The sequence below is a fragment of the Oncorhynchus masou genome, unplaced genomic scaffold (genome assembly GCF_036934945.1).
Source record: "Oncorhynchus masou masou isolate Uvic2021 unplaced genomic scaffold, UVic_Omas_1.1 unplaced_scaffold_1493, whole genome shotgun sequence".
NCBI classification, from domain to species: domain Eukaryota; kingdom Metazoa; phylum Chordata; class Actinopteri; order Salmoniformes; family Salmonidae; genus Oncorhynchus; species Oncorhynchus masou.
The window spans coordinates 88,538-114,956 of record NW_027004934.1 but is presented as its reverse complement, the minus strand read 5'-3'; the positions used below and the strand labels follow the sequence as shown (position 1 = coordinate 114,956).

The 26,419-nt window shown below is 41.9% G+C and overlaps 1 pseudogene; it reads left to right on the top strand.

Moving 5' to 3' along the window:
• Nucleotides 1-437: 437 nt before the first annotated feature.
• The window catches only part of LOC135531022 (somatostatin receptor type 2-like), a 28,013-nt pseudogene continuing 2,031 nt past the window's right edge, over nucleotides 438-26,419 (top strand).

Below are 26,419 nucleotides of genomic sequence, written 5' to 3'. Positions count from 1 at the left end.
GGAGGAAACGGAGAAGGAACAGGGAAATAATGGACCAGTAGCTCCATCTGTGTTTCGGGCTGGAGAACAGTAGCAAGCAGCAGCAACAGCCCTGTACGAGGTCTCTACCCGGTGTCTGTCATTACAAGCTGTGAGTAGCTAATACAAGCTGCGCGCACTCCGCATCTCCACTCTATCCGGCCCTTTTCACTCAAGGCATTCTCTGTGCGCACCTTACCATGTAGCCAGACGCACAGAGTCGTGCCACATACATTTATTCATTTTCTTGCGTAGACAAATTTTCAATATTCTCGATCTTTTTTACAATTTATTTCAGCATGATGGCAAATTATCAAAGGTTGTTTATTTTGAAAGGTGAATTCAAATGGCAGAGCTGTCAAATCTCGTATCGGCTGAACGTATTGGAGAGGTGTTTGAGAATGTTTCAAGGTGGGAAATGAAGACCCATTGAACTCAGATAAACGGAATAAAGTTTTACATTGGATTATATTTAATCGATTTTAAAGGTAAGGAAAATCTAGAAATTTGTCATTATCTAAATGCAATGTTATATCGGGTCTTACAATTTTCCAACTGACATTTTCTGTCAATTTAGGTGTATGAAAAATGATCTAGTCTATAATTCTTATTCAGTCATCATGGTAAAGAAACAAGGAAATCATGTTTGTTGATGTTATTGAAATTATTAAATATTTAAGCTTCAAATCCTACTATCGCTTTACTCTACTTAGTTTTTCAAATGTATTGTCACATTCATAGACCGAGTGATTTATGACACTATTTTATCAGATAACTGTCATTGGATTAACACTTTCATGTTGCACGAATTTCAATTTTGATGGTTCCAATCCCCGACCATGTTCTGATCATCGGCTCAACAGGGTCTGTTGCTGCAAGAACAAACAGATGAGTAGAGCTCCTTATCGTCTACTCCAGATTTCCCACACAGCCCTTTAAATCACTGCGCTAAACGTTGTTGTCAGAGTTACTGTGTGCCTGAAAAGACAGAGCGGAGTAAGCTGGCAGAACAAGATGGCAAGCTATCAGGTGCATCGTGCCAGTGCTCTACAGTGCGTTGAGTTAGAGTACGACATAAGGGGCGGCAGGTAGCCTCGTGGTTAGAGGTTTGGGCCAGTAACTGAAAGGTTGCTAGATCATATCCCCTGAGCTGACAAGGTACAGATCTGTCATTCTGCTCATAAACAAGGCAATTAACCCACTGTTCCTAGGCCGTCGTTGTAAATAAGAATGTGTTCTTAACTGATTTGCCAAGTTAAATAAAGATACAATTAAATTAAAAAAAATAATAATAATAATAGCATGTAAGTGCTTCAAAAGACAGAGCAGAGTAAACTGTTAGAACAAGGTAGAAATCTGTCAGGTAGTGCCTGAACAGCACTCATGTGGTCTATTCTAAACCAAAGCAGAGTAAACTGTTAGAACAAGGTAGAAATCTGTCAGGTAGTGCCTGAACAGCACTCATGTGGTCTATTCTAAACCAGAGCAGAGTAAACTGTCAGAACAAGGTAGAAATCTGTCAGGTAGTGCCTGAACAGCACTCATGTGGTCTATTCTAAACCAGAGCAGAGTAAACTGTCAGAACAAGGTAGAACTATGTCAGGTAGTGCCTGAACAGCACTCATGTGGTCTATTCTAAACCAGAGCAGAGTAAACTGTCAGAACAAGGTAGAAATCTGTCAGGTAGTGCCTGAACAGCACTCATGTGGTCTATTCTAAACCAGAGCAGAGTAAACTGTCAGAACAAGGTAGAACTATGTCAGGTAGTGCCTGAACAGCACTCATGTGGTCTATTCTAAACCAGAGCAATGTAAAGCGTTGACCCAGCCAGTGAAGAGAAAGTGGTGTAAACTGGCAGACAATCTATCAGGTGCCTGAACAGAGATGTATTATATTATATTCTAAACCAAAGCAATATAAAGCATTGAGCCTGAAGAGACACAGGAGTAATGTTTCGGAACAAGACTTCAATCTATCAGGTGAAGGTTCAGCCCACACATTCCATTTTATTATATTCTAAGTCAATACACTGTAAAGCATTAAGACAGCCTTGGTTTATGCGAGCTGGCCCAGAACGCCTTGGAGCAGGAGCCGATCTCCTGCTTCTGTAGCGTGAGGCAGCTTGAGTAACCTCATGGACAGGACCCTAGTCTATGGCAGGGCCCTACCTGAAATCTCATACCTCCTTATCTCCTTAATACTGAGTGCCAAGCAGAGACGTATCAGGTCACATTTTTACAGTCCTTGGCAGTGTGTGAATTGCAGGGGGAATGAGACATGAGCTCCCCTGAATGCAACAAGGGTCAAACTTGGGGGGGGGGGACTCTAATTTATGGGTCCAGTCCACTAGCAAACTATCAACATTGTTTCAACTGGGCCCCTCCCAGTTTTCCACACCAATGAGCTCGGGACCGACACAGACAGCTGTATTTGCATCCCGTATTTCAGCCTCTTTTCTATCAGGTGCCAGTCAGCCCACATGCTGTCTATTCTATTGAGGCAGTGCCTGAAGACAGAGGAAGTAATCTGGCAGGACAATGAATCAGGTTTCTAAACAACCCACCTGAGCTCTTCTAGTCTATTCTTCTCTATATTCTATTCTATTTCATTATATATTTTAATTCTACCACTAGGCTTAGATCCAGACTACTGAGACTGAACCACTTGTTGACAAATTGCTCAATGTTGCATTCAATACATACTGTACAGTGCATCTATTCATAGTTCAGGAGCCAACGTCCACCCACCAACTTCATTTCAACAAGTCCAAAATGTACATCTAAACATGGAGCAAACATGTTGCATCATGCATCTGAAATGGCACCCTATTTCCTATGGGTCCTGGTCAAAAGTGGTGCACTATGTAGGTAATACGGTCCCATTCGGGATGCAGATTATAATAGGTAATTACACTGAGTGTACAAAACATTAGGAACACCGTGCTAATATTGAGTTACACCACCTTTGCCCTCAGAACAGCCTGAATTTGGTGGGGCACTCTTCGAGGTGTTGAAAGCATTCCACTCAGATGCTGGCCCATGCTGACTCCAATGCTTCCCACAGTTGTGTCAGTTGAGTGTGAAAAAACGAGCAGTAATTGCCGTTCTTGACACAGGCTTAAAAATCCTTCTTTAACCTGTCCCCTCCCCTTCATCTACACTTATTGAAGTGGATTTAACAAGTGCCATCCATAAGGGATCATAGCTTTTACCTGGCTTCACCTGGTCAGTCTGTCATGGAAAGAGCAGCTGTTCCTAATGTTTTGTATACATCAAATAAAATGTTTATTTGTCACATACACATATCTAGCAGATGTTATTGCCAGTGTAGCGAAATGCATCAGTGTATAGTAGTGTTGTGAATTTAGTGCAATGATAGCAACCGTTTCAGTTGTTAGGCTACTCTCTTTGTCTCTGGCACGGTAAGTGACGAGCTAGCTTTTCATTAAACAAAATAATGAGGATTTCTATCAGCCTAATCAAGGTTTTCTTACAAGGCTGGATTTCTTCTAATGCGACTGGATTTATGTATAATGCTTCAGGGATAATGCTTTAGGTATAATGCTTTATGTATAATGAGTTAGGGATAATGCTTTATGTATAATGCTTTAGGGATAATGCTTTATGTATAATGCTTTAGGGATAATGCTTTATGTATAATGCTTTGTGGATAATGCTTTAGGTATAATGCTTTATGTATAATGCTTTAGGGATAATGATTTAGGGATAATGCTTTAGGGATAATGAGTTAGGGATAATGCTTTGGGGATAATGCTTTAGGTATAATGCTTTAGGGATAATGAGTTAAGGATAATGCTTTGGGGATAATGCTTTAGGGATAACGAGTTAGGGATAATGCTTTGGGGATAATGCTTTGGGGATAATGCTTTATGTATAATGCTTTAGGGATAATGAGTTAGGGATAATGTTTTGGGGATAATGCTTTATGTATAATGCTTTATGTATAATGAGTTAGGGATAATGCTCTATGTATAATGCTTCAGGGATAATGCTTTAGGTATAATGCTTTATGTATAATGCTTTAGGGATAATGTTTTGGGGATAATGCTTTATGTATAATGCTTAGGGATAATGCTGTAGGGATAATGCTTTATGTATAATGCTGTAGGGAAAATGCTTTATGTATAATGCCGGGAGCCGCTTGTGGATTTGACAGCTCTAATGCAATTCCACCTCTGACACTGCCAAAAAAACGCTATGTGGGTGTCAGCTAGCGTGGACCTGATAGAATGGAGCCCACGGTCTGCGCCCCAAATGCCACTCTATGGGCAGTGGACACCCTATGGGCCGTGGACACCCTATGGGCAGTGGACACCCTATGGGCAGTGGACACCCTATGGGCAGTGGACACCCTATGGGCAGTGGACACCCTATGGGCCCTGGTCAAAGTAGTGCCGCACAAAGGGAGGGAATAGGGTTCTATTTGGGACTAACACATGGACACGTGGCCCAGGCAATGTCATCATCTGTTTTACTGTTTTGTTTTCAACATCCCAAATACCCCTCCCTCCTCCCTCGTATCTGGTGTTGCTTATTTAACACAACAATACCCATATCTCAGACGCCTCCGAGGCAGCTTTCACTGTGCAGGAGGTGCAATGACAAATTGTCATAATGAAACATGTTATGATGTTGATATTATCTCAGGTTGGCAGGGGGCATCCCTCCCACTACGTGCTGACACCGAACTGCACTCTAATTTGACTCTGTCACGGCTCACTGATTTTGGTGCCGCAGTCCTTCCTTTCTTTCAATTACATAGGCGGGAATCATTTACATACTCATTTGCATTCATTCCCACCCCCTAATAAATACACGTTTTCTATAACAGTGTAGAGGAGTAACCTTTGGGTTGTTATTTACTGAGGGAAGACTATAGTCTAGTATCAAGTGAAGGACAAGCACTTCTCAGGAAGGGGGCTGTGACTGGGGAGTTGACTGAATGACTTCCCTATGGTATGCGTGTGTGTGTGTGTGTGTGTGTGTGTGTGTGTGTGTGTGTGTGTGTGTGTGTGTGTGTGTGTGTGTGTGTGTGTGTCTGTGTCCATGCATACGTGTGTGTGTGCCAATGACTGGAACGAACTGCAAAAATCTCTGAAGCTGGAGACTCTTACCTCCCTCACTAGCTTTAAGAACCAGCTGTCAGAGCAGCTCACAGATCACTGCACATAGCTCATCTGTAAATAGGCCATCCAATCTACCTCCTCCCCATACTGTATTTATTTATTTATCTTGCTCCTTTGCTCCCCAGTATTTCTACTTGCACATTCATCTTCTGCACATCCTACCATTCCAGTGTTTAATTACTATATTGTAATTACTTCACCACCATGGCCTATTTATTGCCTTACCTCTCTTATCCTACCTCATTTGCACATGCTGTATATAGATTTTCCTATTATTGACTCTGTTTGTTTATTTCATGTGTAACTCTGCGTTGTTGTTTGTGTCGAACTGCTTTGCTTTATCTTGGCCAGGTCGCAGTTGTAAATGAGAACTTGTTCTCAACTAGCCTACCTGGTTAAATAAAGGTGAAATAAAAAAACATGTATAAAAAAATGTGTGTGTGTGTGTGTGTTGCAGTGTGCTAGACGAGCAGACATGACAACATAAATTAGCTGGAAACCTGTACTCAGACTTGTGATAAAAGACAGACCTGAAGCTGTTCCATTTTGTATTTAAAAGGAGAGAGAATTCCAAGGGGAGCTCTCCATACACACACCAGGGCCCTACTGTTGCAGCTTTTAATCTGCTGTGTGATTACACTTGATAAGGGCCTTTAAGGCTGAATGGTAAAAGAAGTACCCAACATGCTGTGAAACCAATGACTGAGTGCATAAACAGCTAGGCCCTCCTACAGAGATGTCATGACTCAAGTCCCTCGCTAATACTTTTGTGTGGGCAGTGATGGCCCAATTCAATATATTTCAACGTATTCTCTGTGAAACAATGAATTGTACAGTGCCTTCTGGAAAGTATTCAAACCCCTTGACTTTTATTGTTACAAAGAGGGATTCAATGGATTAAATTGTCATTTATTGTCAATGATCTACAAAAGCTACTCTGTAATGTCAAAGTGGAAGAACAATTACAACATTTGTAAAAATATATATATATATATTGATAAGATAAGTATTAAACCACCTGAGTCAATACATGTTAGAATTACCTCTGGAAGCGAGTCTTTCTGGGTAAGTCTCTAAGAGCTTTGCATACCTGGATTGTTCAACATTTGCACGTTGTTCTTTTTAAAATTTTTCACGTTCTGTGAAGTTGGTAGTTGATCCTTGCTAGACAGCCATTTCCAAGTCTTGCCATAGATTTTCAAGCAAATTTAAGTCTAAACTGTAACTAGACCACTCAGGAACATTCAATGTCATTTTGATTGGTCAACGGCAGTGTATTTGGCCTGTAGGTTTTCCACTAGAATTTTGCCTGTGCTTAGCTCTATTCTGTTTATTTTTATCCTAAAAAAAACTCCCTAGTCCTTGCCGATGACAAGCATACCCATTACATGATGCAGCCACCACCATGCTTGAAAATATTTTTTATTTTTTTATTTCACCTTTATTTAACCAGGTAGGCTAGTTGAGAACAAGTTCTCATTTACAACTGCGACCTGGCCAAGATAAAGCATAGCAGTGTGAACAGACAACACAGAGTTACACATGGAGTAAACAATTAAAAAGTCAATAACACAGTAGAAAAAAAGGGAGTCTATATACAATGTGCAAAAGGCATGAGGAGGTAGGCGAATAATTACAATATTGCAGATTAACACTGGATTGATAAATGATCATGTACAGGTAGAGATATTGGTGTGCAAAGAGCAGAAAAGTAAATAAATAAAAACTGTGGGGATGAGGTAGGTGAAAATGGGTGGGCTATTTACCAATAGATTATGTACAGCTGCAGCGATCGGTTAGTTGCTCAGATAGCTGATGTTTGAAGTTGGTGAGGGAGATAAAGGTCTCCAACTTCAGCGATTTTTGCAATTCGTTCCAGTCACAGGCAGCAGAGTACTGGAACGAAGGCGGCCGAATGAGGTGTTGGCTTTAGGGATGATCAGTGAGATACACCTGCTGGAGCGCGTGCTACGGATGGGTGTTGCCATCGTGACCAGTGAACTGAGATAAGGCGGAGCTTTACCTAGCATGGCCTTGTAGACGACCTGGAGCCAGTGGGTCTTGCGACGAATATGTAGCGAGGGCCAGCCGACTAGAGCATACAAATCGCAGTGGTGGGTAGTATAAGGTGCTTTAGTGACAAAACGGATGGCACTGTGATAAACTGCATCCAGTTTGCTGAGAAGAGTGTTGGAAGCAATTTTGTAGATGCCATCGCCGAAGTCGAGCATTGGTAGGATAGTCAGTTTTACTAGGGTAAGCTTGGCAGCGTGAGTGAAGGAGGCTTTGTTACGGAATAGAAAGCCGACTCTTGATTTGATTTTCGATTGGAGATGTTTGATATGGGTCTGGAAGGAGAGTTTGCAGTCTAGCCAGACACCTAGGTACTTATAGGTGTCCACATATTCAAGGTCGGAACCATCCAGTGTGGTGATGCTAGTCAGGCATGTGGGTGCAGGCAGCGTCGGTTGAAAAGCATGCATTTGGTTTTACTAGCGTTTAAGAGCAGTTGGAGGCCACGGAAGGAGTGTTGTATGGCATTGAAGCTCGTTTGGAGGTTAGATAGCACAGTGTCCAATGACGGGCCGAAAGTATATAGAATCGCATCGGCAGCGTAGAGGTGGATCAGGGAATCGCCCGCAGCAAGAGCAACATCATTGATATATACAGAGAAAAGAGTCGGCCCGAGAATTGAACCCTGTGGCACCCCCATAGAGACTGCCAGAGGACCGGACAGCATGCCCTCCAATTTGACACACTGAACTCTGTCTGCAAAGTAATTGGTGAACCAGGCAAGGCAGTCATCCGAAAAACCGAGGCTACTGAGTCTGCCGATAAGAATGTGGTGATTGACAGAGTCGAAAGCCTTGGCAAGGTCGATGAAGACGGCTGCACAGTACTGTCTTTTATCGATGGCGGTTATGATGTCGTTTAGTACCTTGAGTGTGGCTGAGGTGCACCCGTGACCGGCTCGGAAACCAGATTGCATAGCGGAGAAGGTACGGTGGGATTCGAGATGGTCAGTGACCTGTTTGTTGACTTGGCTTTCGAAGACCTTAGATAGGCAAGGCAGAATGGATATAGGTCTGTAACAGTTTGGGTCCAGGGTGTCACCCCTTTGAAGAGGGGGATGACTGCGGCAGCTTTCCAATCCTTGGGGATCTCAGACGATATGAAAGAGAGGTTGAACAGGCTGGTAATAGGGGTTGCGACAATGGCGGCGGATAGTTTCAGAAATAGAGGGTCCAGATTGTCAAGCCCAGCTGATTTATACGGGTCCAGGTTTTGCAGCTCTTTCAGAACATCTGCTATCTGGATTTGGGTAAAGGAGAACCTGGAGAGGCTTGGGCGAGGAGCTGCGGGGGCCGGGCTGTTGGTCGAGGTTGGAGTAGCCAGGCGGAAGGCATGGCCAGCCGTTGAGAAATGCTTGTTGAAGTTTTCAATAATCATGGATTTGTCGGTGGTGACCGTGTTCCCTAGCCTCAGTGCAGTGGGCAGCTGGGAGGAGGTGCTCTTGTTCTCCATGGACTTCACAGTGTCCCAGAACTTTTGGAGTTGGAGCTACAAGATGCAAACTTCTGCCTGAAGAAGCTGGCCTTAGCTTTCCTGACTGACTGCGTGTATTGGTTCCTGACTTCCCTGAACAGTTGCATATCGCGGGGAATATGAAGTGATACTCATTGATGTGTTATGTTGGTAACTACAATGTTGTTGATCCATCCTCAGTTTTCTCCTATCACAGCCATTAAACTCTGTAACTGTTTTAAAGTCACGAAATGACCACATGGTGAAATCCCTAAGCGGTTTCTTCCTCTCTGGCAACAGAGTTAGGATGGACGCCTGTATCTTTGTAGTGACTGGGTGTATAGATACACCCTCCAAAGTGTAATTAATGACGTCACCATGCTCAAAGGGATATTCAATGCCTGCTTTTTGCCATAAACAGATTGAATACTTATTGACTCAAGACATTTGATCTGTCATTTGTAAAAAGAAACCTACATTTAATCAATTTTATATTCAGGCTGTAACACAACAAAATGTGGAAAAAGTCAAAGGGTTTGAATACTTTCTGAAGGCACTGTATATTTTATCCCAAATGGGATCCAAATCAGGGGACATGTGCCCTCGGTTAATGGGCTTTAATGGAGCATGATGCCTATGCATTCGTGGACAGGATATAGGTCTATCCCCATCAATTTTCGAAGATCATGGGGCTTACCCAGTACTGATTACCACAGGCTGACTGTAGACAGAGGCTGCAGCTGAACCAGCCAACCAAGAGTCTCTCTCTCAACAGACACCTCCAGGGCCAGGGTCCTCATTTATAATGTTATGTACATTTCACACTCAATTTTTGCATATGCCATTTCTGAAAAGTCTGTGCACGTACAATAATATTGAGATGTATAAACGTGGCACAAGCCATACATTGCATGTTTCCCGTTATATATCAGGCCTGTCATAAAACTGTGTGCGCCCGAACGAGCATTAAAACTCTGCCTGGAAGACGCCTCCATTCACCTTTTATATTAACGTCCCTTATTTCCTGTATAATGTGGAACTATTGCCATTAGGCCACTGCATGCAAACGACATTGTTGTTCAATATTTAGTTTATCAACAGATTATTGGGTTTATACTGTATGTCCTGCCTTGGTATAGGCTCTGAGATTAAATTGGTAATGATGTCGCGCTCCTATTGCACGTCAATACTGTAGCCTGCCCATACCGTCAATGATTATTTATGTATACAGGACTTACAAATGAGGCCCCAGGAACCAATGGTCTGAAGTGTGATTGCAACACAGGTTACACAGTGGTACCCAGTTACATAAGGACATTAGTAAATATAAACCCAATGCATTGGAGGTAGGGAGAGCAAGCTGCCCTGTGTGCCAGACCTGGGTTCAAATAGTATGTGTTCTTTGAGTGTTTGATTGAGTCTGTCTGGAGTGCCAGAGGTGTGGAGTTCACAGTTCTGGGACTATTTCATTGGTTCCATTACGCCAGGAAGCTCAATCAAGCCCAGGTAAAGTATTTCAAAAGCCATCCCATCTCTTCCTGGTTTGAGACAGGTTATTATTACAGTAGTCTATGATGAGCATAGTTTTATTGCAACAGCACAAGCGTTGCACACATTAAAATCCTAATCAATTAAGTCAATAGCATGTGCCATCCTCGGAGCTGAGGGGGGCAGAATTACCTGCATTGTCTGGAAAGACAATCACTTTTAGATATGCTACAGTCTACACTTAAGCATTTGTAGACAATCACAATATTCTTCATATTGTTATAGTCAGTGGTGTAAAGTACTCAAGTAAAACTACTTTAAAGTTCTACTTAAGTAGTTCTTTAAGGTATCTGTACTTGGCTATTTATATTTTTGACTACTTTTACTTAACTACATTCATAAAGAAAATAATGTACATTTTACTCCTTGAACCCCAAAAGTACTCATTGCATTTTGTGTGCTTAGCAGGACAGAACAATTCCCACACTCATCAAAAGAACATCCCTGGTCATCCCTACTGCCCCTGATCTGGCAGACTCACTAAACACACATGCTTTGTTTGTAAATGTCTGTCTGTCTTGGAGTGTGACCCTGGTTATCAGAAAAAAAGAAAATTATGCCTGTTTAATAATATAAGGAATTTGAAATAACTTATACTTTTAAGTATATTTGAGCAATTACATTTACTCTTCTTACGTAAGTATATTTATAACCAAATACTTTTAGACTTTAACTCAAGTAATATTTCATTGGGTGACTTTCACCTTTACTTGAGTCATTTTCTATTAAGTTATCTTTACTTTTACTCAAGTATGACAATTGAATACTTTTCCCACCTCTAGTTATTGCTAATATAATAAGCTAATATTATCAAACGTGTTCAAGCCGAGCTTGGACAAAAAGGGTGCTAAACAGAGGGACTTGGAAATCCAAAACAATTTACCCCAAGTAACCTCAACTTAGAAAAACCAGAACTGCAATGTTCTTTGAGGTTCATTAGGGACAAAATAAAGTAAGATTGTTTCTAATGAAAATCTGAGGGGGGAGGGGAACAGAGAGTAAATTTACATTTATATTTCGTAACTGTGTGCTGTTATATTTTGTGAGGCCTTTCAAAAATGTTTGTTCCCTACAGAAAGAGACAGAGACAGAGACAGAGAGAGTGCGAGAGGCCATATTGATTCTGAGGGGCACCACATTGATTCTGTTATTTTCTTCCATCCATGCAGGTGGGATGTCATAGTCCGAGTTCCTTGGATATCTGAGAGACATTGAGGAACCAGTGGCACCATGGACTCCTGGGTGTTCCCCTCCTCGCTCCCCAACCTAACCGAAGAACCCCTGATGTACGACAGCTTTATTCTGGGCAACGAGTCAACGGAACCCAATGGTACCTATACGGGCGACAACACGTTCAACCAGACCAGCACCATGGTCATCACCTTCCTCTACTTCCTGGTGTGTGGTATCGGTCTCTGTGGCAACGCCCTTGTGATCTACGTCATCCTGCGCTACGCCAAGATGAAGACAGTCACGAATATTTACATCATGAATTTGGCAGTCGCAGATGTTCTGTTCATGTTGGGGTTACCGTTCATCGCCATTCAGCTGGCGCTGGTCCACTGGCCATTCGGTGCGGTGCTGTGCCGCGTGGTCATGACCGTGGACTCACTCAACCAGTTCACCTCCATCTTCTGCCTTATGGTCATGAGCATCGACCGCTACCTGGCCGTTGTGCACCCCATCCGGTCCACCAAGTGGCGCAAGCCACGTATGGCCAAGAGCATCAACCTGGCGGTGTGGGGGTGTCACTCCTGGTCAACCTGCCTATCATAATCTACAGCGGTTTAATCACCAAGCACAACAGTTGCTTCTGTACCATCGTGTGGCCGGAGCCTGAGGAGGCCTACTACACCGCCTTCATGTTCTACACCTTCGTGCTGGGTTTCTTCCTCCCGCTCATGGTCATCTGCCTGTGTTACCTTCTCATCATCATCAAGGTCAGTCTCATGGTCATCTGCCTGTGTTACCTTCTCATCATCAGGGTCAGTCTTTGTCATCTGCCTGTGTCTCATGGTCTCATGGTCATCTGCCTGTGTTACCTGCTCATCATCATCAAGGTCAGTCTCATGGTCATCTGCCTGTGTTACCTTCTCATCATCCTTCTCATCATCATCATGGTCATCTGCCTGTGTTAGTCTCATGGTCACTCTGGTCATCTGCCTGTGTTACCTGCTCATCATCATCAAGGTCAGTCTCATGGTCATCTGCCTGTGTTACCTTCTCATCATCATCAAGGTCAGTCTCATGGTCATCTGCCTGTGTTACCTTCTCATCATCATCAAGGTCAGTCTCATGGTCATCTGCCTGTGTTACCTTCTCATCATCATCAAGGTCAGTCTCATGGTCACCTGCCTGTGTTACCTGCTCATCATCATCAAGGTCAGTCTCATGGTCATCTGCCTGTGTTACCTTCTCATCATCAATCAGTCTTGTGGTCATCTGCCTGTGTTACCTTCTCATCATCATCAAGGTCAGTCTTTGTCATCTGCCTGTGTTACCTTTCATCATCATCAAGGTCAGTCTCATGGTCATCTGCCTGTGTTACCTTCTCATCATCATCAAGGTCAGTCTCATGGTCATCTGCCTGTGTTACCTTCTCATCATCATCAAGGTCAGTCTCATGGTCATCTGCCTGTGTTACCTTCTCATCATCATCAAGGTCAGTCTCATGGTCATCTGCCTGTGTTACCTTCTCATCATCATCAAGGTCAGTCTCATGGTTCTGCCACCACTACGTCAAGGTCAGTCTCATGGTCATTGCCTGTGTTACCTTCTCATCATCATCAAGTCAGTCATGGTCATCTGCCTGTGTTACCTTCTCATCATCATCAAGGTCAGTCTCATGGTCATCTGCCTGTGTTACCTTCTCATCATCATCAAGGTCAGTTTCATGGTCATCTGCCTGTGAGTCTCATGGTCATCTGCCTGTGTTACCTTCTCATCATCATCAAGGTCAGTCTCATGGTCATCTTTTATTTTCATCATCAAGGTCAGTCCTGGTCATCTGCCTGTGTTACCTTCTCATCATCATCAAGGTCAGTCTTTGGTCATCTGCCTGTTACCTTCTCATCATCATCAAGTTGTGATGGTCATCTGCCTGTGTTACCTTCTCATCATCATCAAGGTCAGTCTCATGGTCATCTGCCTGTGTTCCTTTTCATTCTTTTGTCATCTGCCTGTGTTACCTTCTCATCATCATCAAGGTCAGTCTCATGGTCATCTGCCTGTGATCAAGTCAGTCTCATGGTCATCTGCCTGTGTTTTCATCATCATCAAGGTCAGCTCATGGTCATCTGCCTGTGTTACCTCATCATCATCAAGGTCAGTCTCATGGTCATCTGCCTGTGTTACCTTCTCATCATAATCAAGGTCAGTCTCATGGTCATCTGCCTGTGTTACCTTCTCATCATCATCAAGGTCAGTTATGGTCATCTGCCTGTGTTACCTCTCATCATCATCAAGGTCAGTCTTTGTCATCTGCCTGTGTTACCTTCTCATCATCATCAAGGTCAGTTCATGGTCATCTGCCTGTGTTACCTTCTTCATCAAAGGTGAAGTCCATGGTCATCTGCCTGGTTACCTTCTCATCATCATCAAGGTCAGGTCATCTGCCTGTGTTACCTTGTTTTTCAGTCTCATGGTCATCTGCCTGTGTTATACATCATCAAGGTCAGTCTCATGGTCATCTGCCTGTGTTTTCATCATCATCAAGGTCAGTCATGGTCATCTGACTGTGTCGGGTCCATGGTCACTAAGAGGTCAAGGTCAGTCTCATGGTCATCTGCCATCGTGGTTGTGTTACCTTCTCATCATCATCAAGGTCAGTCTCATGGTCATCTGCCGTGTTACTACTCATCATTCAAGGTGCTGGCTGCCTTCTTCTATGTCAGTTCAATGTCATCGTCGGTTACATCACCATCTCCATGGTCACGCCCTCATCATCTCAAGGAAGTCACCTTTGCTCATTCGTGTCAGTGGTCTGACTGTGTTACGCTCATCATCATCAAGTGTGCCTGTGTTACCTCACCATCATCAAGGTCAGTCTCATGGTCATCTGCCTGTGTTACCTTCTCATCATCCAAGGTCAGTCAAGGTCATCTGCCTGTGTTACCTTCTCATCATCATCAAGGTCAGTCTCATGGTCACCTGCCTTCACCATCATCATTAAGGTCGCTTGTTTTTCTGCCACCACTACGGTGTCCATATTAGGACATAATCAGTGTCACCTCCTGAGACCAAGGCGGACCCATAGAAGGTACTGCCATCTTTCTATACTTTTATTTTCATTTCATCCTGGATGTGACCTATCGTATGTTGTAATGTTAGCACAGTATGTCTACTTTAATCTATCCTCTTCTTCTTTTGTTTTTGGGCAAGTGCTTGGATGATTGATTTTAAAGTGGGCTATAAAGATCAAATCTATAACTCAAAGCACAGGGATCTGTGCTCATATGGATTGACAAATAAAATCTATCACGGAGACTTCTAATATTATTTTTAAAGATTACTACAAATAAAATCATTCATTTTTTAGGTGAAGTAGGATCCGTGGTCGGGTCCACTAAGAAGCTGGAGAGGCAGACCATGGTGTCCATCGTGGTTTTTGAATCTTCTGCTTGCCCTTTAAATCTAATGCATCCCTTTATGTGTGATCTATACAGACATCTTTGATTTCACATCAGAACGTTCTCCCTGGATGTGATTCAGCGACCTCAGGACATGCATGATGAATGACCCCACGGATCAAACACGCTGCTCAATGGAGACCTGCAGACCAGCATTTGAAGCTTGTTAAATCTAATGCATCCCTTATGTGTGATCTATACAGACATCTTTGACACATCAACTCTCCCCTCAACCTCACATGCTCATCACACACACAAATAAACACACACACACACACACACACACAGTTGTTTCTGCAGGTGGAATCGGTCATCCTGACCTGTTATCATACCCTATGAACAGCTCACATAGGGAGAGTGATTGTAGTTGATCTCATGGTGTGATATTTTGTAAGCATTTTCTTCTCCCAGTGGACGAGATGAAAAAAATGCCAATGGAACTAAGCCCTCATGGTGTCTACTCCTCAACGGCTGTTAACATGTTCTTTATGTCTCATAGCTCTGTTTATCAACTCTTTCTTTACTTTCTCAAAAGACATACAATGACGACATTGGGTTTTCCTGGTCGTAAAACCCATACATTGTGATATCTTCATAAAGGAGAGAATACAAACTGTAGTTGTGACTGCTCTCTGGTGTTAGGGTGGAAAGCTGAAGATGTGTACTGAGTGTATTGACGCTGGTGGACAGTGACAGGATCATGTGAGGACCAGAACAGGGTTGTGTTCATTAGGCCCCAAACGGAAGAAAAGGGACTGAAACCGGGAAGTGCTACCTGAAATTGTCTAATAAGAAACATGCGTTTTCCGCTGCAGAGCATTTTGACATGTCCCAGACTGTTACCCACGGTTACTGATTGACAGCAGACGAGACTTAACCATGGAGAACAAGGATTCCCTGCACATATGTTTACACTAGCAGGGTGAACCACCACCTCAGTCTTTGTCACATTGTCCTGTAGCCAAGATAAATACCAGACTAGGACGTAGGAAGCATGCCAAAGTGAGACTAGGACTATAGCAGACTCACTGTGTGCATATTGTCTGTTTACAAAGATTGTGTCCAAAATGGTGGGCAGAATGTGGAATTAGTAACATGCCTCTATTCTTAGATACTGTATTACTTAACACAACAGTGAGCAGCAGGCCACATCACCTCTGGATCACTACATCAAGGTGTAGTTTGGTTATCTAATGACTTACTACAGAGAGAGGAGGAACAGTAGTGATACTGGGACTATTTTGACATGACATAAAAACACATGATATCCCACATGGTTAATTTGCTGGCACAAGTCCTGCTGAGACTTATACTGTCCAAATATGGACTCCGTAAAGTCAGTTTAACATTATGGTTGACCTTAGTGGGTTTTTTTAAGCTCAGAAAGACACATATTTGCTGTGGAATAAATATATATGAATATATATATTAATAAATATTCATCATATTCGTATGGACCTACAGCGCACAGCTGAACAGAGTTACAGAGTTGGAATCACATGACCTAATGATGACTGTATGAAGTCCCCGATAACTATGAATGCACCCTTACTATGTAATTGAACAGTTTCTGTGTGTGTGTGTGTGTGTGTGTGTGTGTGTGTGTAGTGTACACAGTGTTTTATTTGATACAGTATTCAGTCCAAGGCCATGATTAGTAGAAGTGTAGAATGAGTAGATATTGTACCCAGTATGGGTACCAGGTGACCCTCACCAGGAAAAAACTCAGGGCCCAAATTATAATTCTAGCCCAGAGTGTTTCTTGGTCGGAGTTATTATAGCCCAGTGTTTCTTGGTCAGGTCACATGACCAGTAAGGATACGAGTCCTACTACAGAGATGAATGCTGACATTTTTTGTTATATTGACGGTATTAGCATGGCATCGACCAAGGCTAATCACTAACCAAACTGCTGCTAGACTGTATAGACTCCAATGTGTGCTGTAATTGTCAAGTCAACATTGTCATGTCGTGGTTGAGGATCATTTAATTCATTTTCATCCAAGCTGAATAGAACTGTTTGATAGTTTAGATAGCAAAGACAATTCATGTTTCATCCAAGCTGAATAGAACTGTTTGATAGTTTAGATAGCAAAGACAATACATTTTTCATCCAAGCTGAATAGAACTGTTTGATAGTTTAGATAGCAAAGACAATGCATGTTTCATCCAAGCTGAATAGAACTGTTTGATAGTTTAGATAGCAAAGACAATGCATGTTTCATCCAAGCTGAATAGAACTGTTTGATAGTTTAGATAGCAAAGACAATGCATGTTTCATCCAAGCTGAATAGAACTGTTTGATAGTTTAGATAGCAAAGACAATGCATGTTTCATCCAAGCTGAATAGAACTGTTTGATAGTTTAGATAGCAAAGACAATGCATTTTTCCATCCTATTGTCCAGTCCTTTTGAAACCATCTCATGTCACGTTTCACCTCATTTATAAATTGTTGCTATTGCTGTTATGTTGCAGTTGCAGAATAATGTCCAAGAAAGACCAGTCTTTGCTTCAGCAGGTATTGAATACTGTAGTGGTCTTCTTTGCTGTAAATTAAGCAGTGCTAATCTGTTTCTCCATCAAGCATCATTTCTTCAAAGCCCAAAGAACAAATCCACAGTCCGATCAGTTACAATTCAAAATGACAGTCGTCAGAAACACTGCAGGTCTACAAACACTGATAAATCTCTACCGCATCGTGGATTCATTATTTGAAATAGTTACCTTTAGTTTGGCAGCTGTTTGACCTGCATCTGACCCACATTTTATAGCTGGTCTTCAGGCTTGCCGAGTCATGTTGTGTTTGAGATGCTGAGCTCATCACAGGCTCCCCAGGCCCAGGGCAGGACAATCACCAACCTATCCCACACTGCCTGACAGGTCAGCTCTGGCACACTGGCATATGGACCATTACCACTGGGCACACACTAGTTCAATCAACATTGTTTCCACGTCATTTCAACGTGGAATAGACGTTGAATTGACCTCCGTTCCCAGTGTGCCCTCGCTTTGGGAGGTCAGAGGTCACGCTGAGGCCTCCAGTCTGAGCGATGTGACTTTGAGAAGGGCTAGAAAACATTGTACCCCTCACAGGGGTGCAGCAGTGTTAATTCTACTCCCTAAATCTCACAGGTATAACCTGTGGATGGATCTATGCCTATATGGTAGTGTGTACTATACTGTAGTTCTAGCTAGAACAGTCAGTACAAAGCCTTCTCCTCTTCCATAAAGGTTCACCTGACCCATAGTGCCATTGATGCCATTCCCTTTGTTCCGTTCCAACCATGATTATAGAGCCGTTCTCCCCTCAGCAGCCTCCTATGATATAAACTATTGGATTGTCTTTACATTTTGAATACCATCACATTTTATTTACAATTGACAGAGCAGTGGTTAACAATACTGTTCCGTGTGAATGAGAGCACAGGCTCCATAATCAGGCTTCTACCTCCATTGAGTGGCCGCTGTATCTTTGCTTTGTGAAAAACCTTTTCAGAGCTTTTTTGACTAATAAAAAAACTGACCATGGCCTTATCGTTTCTTTTACATTTCTCATGCTTATTACACTTCATTTGAGATTACAATATTACATGCTGTTGTTTGTTTACAACCTGCAGTGGGTAATATGTTAGGATAGCAGCACATTTTCATCCAACCATGGCACCCTGGCTTGGCTACATTGTCTGTAGACCTTACAGAATGGGGACCATGACTACACATCCTACAAGTGCTGACGTAAATTGATATGTTATTAGCTATACAAAGTTTCAGGCTGTTGTAGAACTGTTGCAAATAGCGAGCCAACATGGTTATTGTGATATAAAGGGCAACTCTATAGCCTCCATTCACCATGTGTCCATTACTACTAATATTCTCAGTAGATAGAAGTTGCTATGGATGATGATGGTTGATTATCTTACGGTGACCACACTAGGACAGGCCCCTGTTCACACTAGGACAGGCCCCTGTCCACACTAGGACAGGCCCCTGTCCACACTAGGACAGGCCCCTGTCCACACTAGGACACGCCCCTGTCCACACTAGGACACGCCCCTGTCCACACTAGGACACGCCCCTGTCCACACTAGGACACGCTCCTGTCCACATTAGGACACGCTCCTGTCCACATTAGGACACGCTCCTGTCCATATTAGGACACGCTCCTGTCCATATTAGGACATGCTCCTGTCCACACTAGGACATGCTCCTGTCCACACTAGGACAGCTTCCTAATAGGACAATGTATCACCTACCCTCAAGCATTACCACCAAGGGAGACAAGATTGACCCTGTATCAGTGGTTAGGGACAACTTCTACCCACTCCACTCTTCTCAACTGGAGTCTGTTGCTGAATGGTTTAATTTGTTTGCCTCTGTACAAGGAATTAGTATTGCTCAGGGGCATTCTCTCTCTCCGATTCCATTCTGACATTATGTAATGTTTTTGTACAAAATATATAGTTAGCATTGTTAATATTATTGCTGTTCCTTAGAAATATTGTTCCTTTGTTTGCTCATAAAAATATTGCAGTGGCATGTGTGCGTGTGCTTCTTCATGAAAAGCTTGAGAGTTGATCTCCTTACCACATTGTCCATCATAATGATGTACACAGTAAGCCTAAATCCTGACTTTAATAAGTGTAAGAGATTCGAGAATTGATTAATAATCCCGAAATCCAAAAACAGAATACATTTAGTCACGTCACGTCCCTATCAGGGCCCAGGAACATTCAGTGAAACACTGGCCCTCTGTGGTGAAAATACACTACTACCTGAAACAGTGACTAGATTCTCCATGGTGTCTTTTCCTACTCAGGCCTGTGATTTCTGAATCGACAGTGGAGGGAGCTGAGGTGAGGACGGCTCATAATAAATGGCCGGAACGGAGCAAATGGAATGGCATCATACACATTGAAACCATGTGCTTGATGTGACACCATTCCACTGATTCCGCCCCAGTCATTACCATGAGCCGGTCCTCCCCACAGCAGACATAACCAGATAATTCCATACCTTACCAAGGCCTGTACTCCTGTCTTCCATCATCTAATAATGATAGGGAAACAGTCACTTCTGGAAAGTCTAGGGGCGGTTTCCTTCACACACTTGTCTTGGACTAAAAACAACTCAATGGACAATGTACACAAAAGTAATCCATCAAGTGACTTTAGTTCCACACCAGTCCATCCAGTATCCATGCAGGAGCACAGCAAACAACCATCTCTCTCATCCCCACATGGCATCCTGAAGTCCTGAACCAAAGAGTGTAGGTTAGCAACAGCCTTCCTCCAAACTAAAATTGCCCCGGTAGCACTGACAGTATAGCTAGCTACTGCAGTAGAAGTGCAGTCAAATCTCTACTCTTGCAATATGCAGTCTACAGACATACATTAAAAGGATTTCCAGGAAAGGTGAATGGTGTCCCATTTATTAATATAGAACTATTGTAGTCATGTTGTACTATATACCTGTGAGACCACAGAGCAGCCTCAGCCAATCACCACCCAAACAGTGAAAACCTCACCGAAACAATGGAAACATACAGTCGTGGCCAAAAGTTTGAGAATGACACAAATATAAATTTTCACAAAGTCTGCTGCCTCAGCTTGTATGATGGCAATTTGCATATACTCCAGAATGTTATGAAGAGTGATCAGATGAATTTCAAAGTCCCTCTTTACCATGCAAATGAACTGAATCCCCCAAAAACATTTACACTGCATTTCAGCCCTGCCACAAAAGGACCAGCTGACATCATGTCAGTGATTCTCTCGTTAACACAGGTGTGAGAATTGACGAGGACAAGGCTGGAGATCACTCTGCTGATTGAGGTTGAATAACAGAATGGAAGCTTCAAAAGGAGGGTGGTGCTTGGAATCATTGTTCTTCCTCTGTCAACCATGGTTTCCTGCAAGGAAACAAGTGCCGTCGTCATTGCTTTGCACAAAAAGGGCTTCACAGGTGATATTGCCAATATTGCTGCCAGTAAGATTGCACCTAAATCAACCATTTATCGGATCATCAAGAACTTCAAGGAGAGCGGTTCAATTGTTGTGAAGAAGGCTTCAGGGCGCCACCAGTACAGAGCTCAGGAATGGCAGCAGGCAGGTGCGAGAGCATCTGCACGCACAGTGAGGAGAAGACTTTTGGAGGATGGCTTGGTGTCAAGAAAGGCAGCAAAGACTAATATTCTGCATAAGGTACAGGGATTGGACTGCTGGGGACTGGTGTGAAGTTATTTTATCTGATGAATCCCCTCGTGATTGTTTGGGGCATCCGGAAAAAGTCCTGTGTCATGCCACCAGTACAGCATCCTGAGACCGCTCGTGTGTGGGGTTGCTTCTCAGCCAGGGGAGTGGGCTCACTCACAATTTTGCCTAAGAACACAGCCATGAATAAAGAATGGTACCAACACATCCTCCGAGAGCAACTTCTCCCAACCATCCAGGAACAGTTTGGTGACGAACAATGCCTTTTCCAGCATGATGGAGCACCTTGCCATAAGGCAAAAGTGATAACTAAGTGGCTCGGGGAACAAAACATCAACATTTTGGGTGCATGGCCACAAAACTCCCCAGACCTTAATCCCATTGAGAACTTGTGGTCAATCCTCAAAGTGGTGGGTGGACAAACAAAAACCCACACATGCTGACAAACTCCAAGCATTGATTATGCAAGAATGGGCTGCCATCAGGATGTCGTCCAGAAGTTAATTGACAGCATGCAGGACGGATTGCAGAGGTCTTGAAAAATAATTACAACTTCATGTAATTGTCAATAAATGCCTTTGACACTTATGAAATGTAACATCTGACAAACATATCCAAAGACACTGAGGCAGCAGACTTTGTGAAAATTAATATTTGTGTTATTCTCAAAACCTTGGGCTACGACTGTAGACACAAAAGAGTGGGAGTGGTCAATTCTTAGGCTGCAGGACCTGGAGAGAAGTAAGGCATAATATGCCATCTAAACTGACATTTCCTAAAGCTACCATGAGGTTATCGACTCCACTAGGATCTAGAGATGGAACGAGTCTAACTACTATGGAAGGCTTCAGGGAAACAGAGTGACACAGCAAGAGAAACAAGTTAGTAAGCATCATGGCTCAAAAGAGCTGAACGGGATCTTAAGCACATACACATTCGATAACATACGAATGGATGACGTACACAACTGTGCACACGGAGGGATCTCTAACCACTAGGGCCCCCTGCCGCCCCAAACTACACTATAGAGGGCTTCAGGGAAACTAGTATCCACATCTGTGGCAGGCAGTTCTCCATCTTCTGTCTCTGTGTTGGTGGTTTACCAACAGGGATGTATTCAGTGACGGGAAACACTGAGCTTTAAAGATTGAATAGCTGACATCATTTCCTATTCTTTCTATCGGACATTCATTTCTACTAAATGCATTTCTATCCAAACGCTGTCATTCAACACCACGAAACTGCACACTGCACTAGAGAAAAGATGGAATAGATTTGAAACGGCAGAAATCAGGCAATGGAGACAGAGTATGTTCTAATTAAAGAGAAAAAAGGACCACATGAGTTTTTTTGAGTTTAATCACTAAACGGACAATGTCTCTCCTCTCACCTTCTTACACTTTAGGGCTGCGTTCCTGATTGACCTCTGGGTGGCGCTCTTCTCATCGGAAGCCTTGGTGATGCGACCATTTAAATGTGTGATTTCTCTGTTCTTCAACCATCTTTTCTGACTCAGGGTTCAATAATGGACTATCTGTACCAGACCTGAGGATAGATATGTTTTATTTATTTGTATTGTTTGTTTGTTTCCCGAGCAGCTGGACCAGACCCAAAGTGTTGCGGTATCAATGTGGTATACATTTTCCCACATTTCTTTTTAAAACTTTACATACACAGTGATATTCAAACATAAAATACCCAACAACACATTTGTGTTCTTTCTTTTTAGACTCAGAATTCAGACAGCATACTGATAGGATAGAGCACTGTGTTACTGCACTGCAGAGGCAACCTACCACAAGACACATTGGGTCGTCAGGGAACGCAATGGATAACGTTTTAAAACGTTTTGCCACGGAACATTTAAATTAGCGTTTCTCATTGGACAAGCCCAAGCAGTCCCTCCCCGTTTGTGAGTTCTCTATTTGTTGCCTAATGAACACAACCTTGGTCTAAACAAGCCACATGTGGTTGTTGTTGTGGATATTAAGAGAACACTGATGGATTCAAAGCTGGAGAGTGTGCAGCAAACAGACAGCGCCACCGTGTACGTGCAATCCTTCATCATCGCCATTTATCCCCCCCAACAACAGTACAAAAATCAGTCAACGGAGTCTTGTAACAGAAGAGGTGTAGGCGTCGAGGTATTATTGCCCAAGGCGACATTAAGACAGAGACGGACATGCGTCCAAAATGGCACACTATTCCCTATGTAGTGCACAACTATTGGACAGAATTAAAAAGTAGTGCACTATATAGGGAATAGTGAGCCATTTCAGTTTTGCCCTAGACCTGCAAAGCTGTGTTGCAGGAGGCTTACGTTAGCACATCGCTTTAGTTGACAGACTCTAGAGGTCTGTGTTTGAAATGGCCCACTATTCCCTAGAGAACTACATTTGTCTCTGCAGTATATGGGGAATAGCAAGCGATTTGCCCCAGGTATCCACCCTACTGTGTTGCAGAGGTCTTCTAAAAAGACCCACAGCAGTCCGATAGCCATGGCCTGGTCCCAGATCTGTTTGTGATGGCTTGCCAGCTACTATAAGAGTTTTAGCAAGACAGCACAAACAGATCTGGGACCAAGCTACAGAGAATACATTGCCTCTACTTCATAATGCCACAAGAAACCTATAGCTCAAAAATGTCAACAGCCAAAAGTGAGCCAATTTAAATCAACACCATCATTATATACCCAACAACACTTTCCACGATAAAGAATCCTACATGGAAATAACGTCTTCTGAAGGTCCCATGACAGCAAGGAAGGGACATTACTGCACCGCAACAAAACACAACGATGAGATTAACGTGGACACTGGAAAGAAATGGTACACAAACTATTTCAATGAACGAGTCGCTAAATTAAAAAAATAGATATTCCCTCAACCAAAATGAAACAAGAAAATAAATCAACAAAAAAATAGTTTGAACATGGGTACGTTCAGTTTGCTCCAAGTCCATTTTTCATGTTTGGCTGAGTTTACCAGGAAACTAGCAAGGATGGCGTCTCGTGCTCTCAGTTCTCTCACTTTTCCTCTTTAAAAAAATAGATGTACTAGAGGATCATACAGCATATTCCAGAACTAAATTCAAATGATAAGAATCATAACTAGATCTTGTTTGCTATTTTATTTTAAATAATACCATACTTTGTTCTGTTGTTGAAGTATATATTTTTTGCATTCAGTTGTGTATGCATATGAAGACTGTGGACAGTCTCCTCCCATCGTCACTGTATGGTAAATGCTTTTCAGTGGAAACGAGAGCACCATGAGGAAAGAAACAAGAATTCACAAATCAATACTGTAGTTTTGGGGGTTTGAGTCCCACTGTGCCCTCTTCCCCCGAGTTCCTCTCCACAGAACTGTCAATCACTCTCGACAAGGCTCCGCCCCAACGTCAGAAAAGGGGCGGAGTGAGGGAGAGAGAGGGAGAGCTCCTTCACACTCACTCATCTCCATTTTTTCTCATTCTCTTTCTCCATTCAGTTGTGTCAAGTAGATGCCGGGAGCTCAGTGCTGTTTTTGAACAAGTTTTGCATGATTTTTCACTATTAGTCATTGTTTATGTTAGACTGTCACCCCTGTCTAGGGGGGTAGTAGTAACTGGTATAGTCAGTTTCAGGTAGGTTTGTGTGTTCGTGTTTTATCGTCCTCTGTTCCACAGTCATTGGTTGGTTCCTCATCTCTTTGAGCGTTGGATTGGTTGGTTCTCCGCAGAGTCAGCGGTCTACAAGGTAAGGCTACTCATACTCCAGGAACTGCTTGTGATAGAACAGCAGATACCTGAGGGGAAAGGAAAAGAGCTATTAGACTTACATGTGATTAGTAGTAGACATAGTAGTAGTAGCAGTAGTAGTAGTAGTAGTAACGGGAAATAGTTAGATTAAATGTGAATATTATTATTAGTAGTAGAAGTAGTAGCAGTAGTAGTAGTAGTAGTAGTAGTAAAGGGAAATAGTTAGATTAAAAGTGAATATTATTATTAGTAGTAGTAGTAGCAGCAGTAGTAAAGGGAAATAGTTAGATTAAAAGTGAATATTATTATTATTAGTAGTAGTAGCAGCAGTAGTAAAGGGAAATAGTTAGATTAAAAGTGAATATTATTATTATTAGTAGTAGTAGCAGCAGTAGTAAAGGGAAATAGTTAGATTAAAAGTGAATATTATTATTATTAGTAGTAGTAGCAGCAGTAGTAAAGGGAAATAGTTAGATTAAAAGTGAATATTATTATTATTAGTAGTTGTAGCAGCAGTAGTAAAGGGAAATAGATTAAAAGTGAATATTATTATTACTAGTAGTAGTAGTAGTAGTAAAGGGAAATAGTTAGATTAAAAGTGAAAATTATTATTATTAGTAGTAGTAGTAGTAGTAGTAAAGGGAAATAGTTAGATTAAAAGTGAAAATTATTATTATTAGTAGTAGTAGCAGCAGTAGTAAAGGGAAATAGATTAAAAGTGAATATTATTATTACTAGTAGTAGTAAAGGGAAATAGTTAGATTAAATGTGAATTTTATTATTATTATTATTATTAGTAGTAGTAGTGTTGTTATAGTAGTAGTTGTTGTAAAGGAAAATAGTTAGATTAAATTGAATATTATTATTAGTAGTAGTAGTAAAGGAAAATAGTTAGATTAAAAGTGAATATTATTATTATTAGTAGTAGTAGTAGTAAAGGGAAATAGTTAGATTAAATGTGAATATTATTATTATTATTAGTAGTAGTAAAGGAAAATAGTTAGATTAAATGCGAATATTATTATTATTATTAGTATTATTATTAGTAGTAGTAGTAGCAGCAGTAGTAAAGGAAAATAGTTAGATTAAATGTGAATATTATTATTATTAGTAGTAGTAGTAGAAGCAGCAGTAGTAAAGGGAAATAGTTAGATTAAATGTGATTATTATTATTATTAGTAGTAGTAGTAGTAGTAGCAGCAGTAGTAGAAATAGTTAGATTAAAAGTGAATATTATTATTATTATTAGTAGTAGTAGCAGTAGTAGTAGCAGCAGTAGTAGTAGTAGTAGTAGCAGCAGTAGTAGTAGTAGTAGTAGCAGTAGTAAAGGGAAATAGTTAGATTAAATGTGAATATTATTATTAGTAGCAGCAGTAGTAGCAGCAGCAGTAGTAGTAGTAGTAGCAGCAGTAGTAAAGGGAAATAGTTAGATTAAATGTGAATATTATTATTATTAGTAGTAGTAGTAGCAGCAGTAGTAAAGGAAAATAGTTAGATTAAAAGTGAATATTATTATTATTAGTAGTCGTAGTAGCAGCAGTAGTAGTAGTTGTAGCAGCAGTAGTAAAGGAAAATAGTTAGATTAAAAGTGAATATTATTATTATT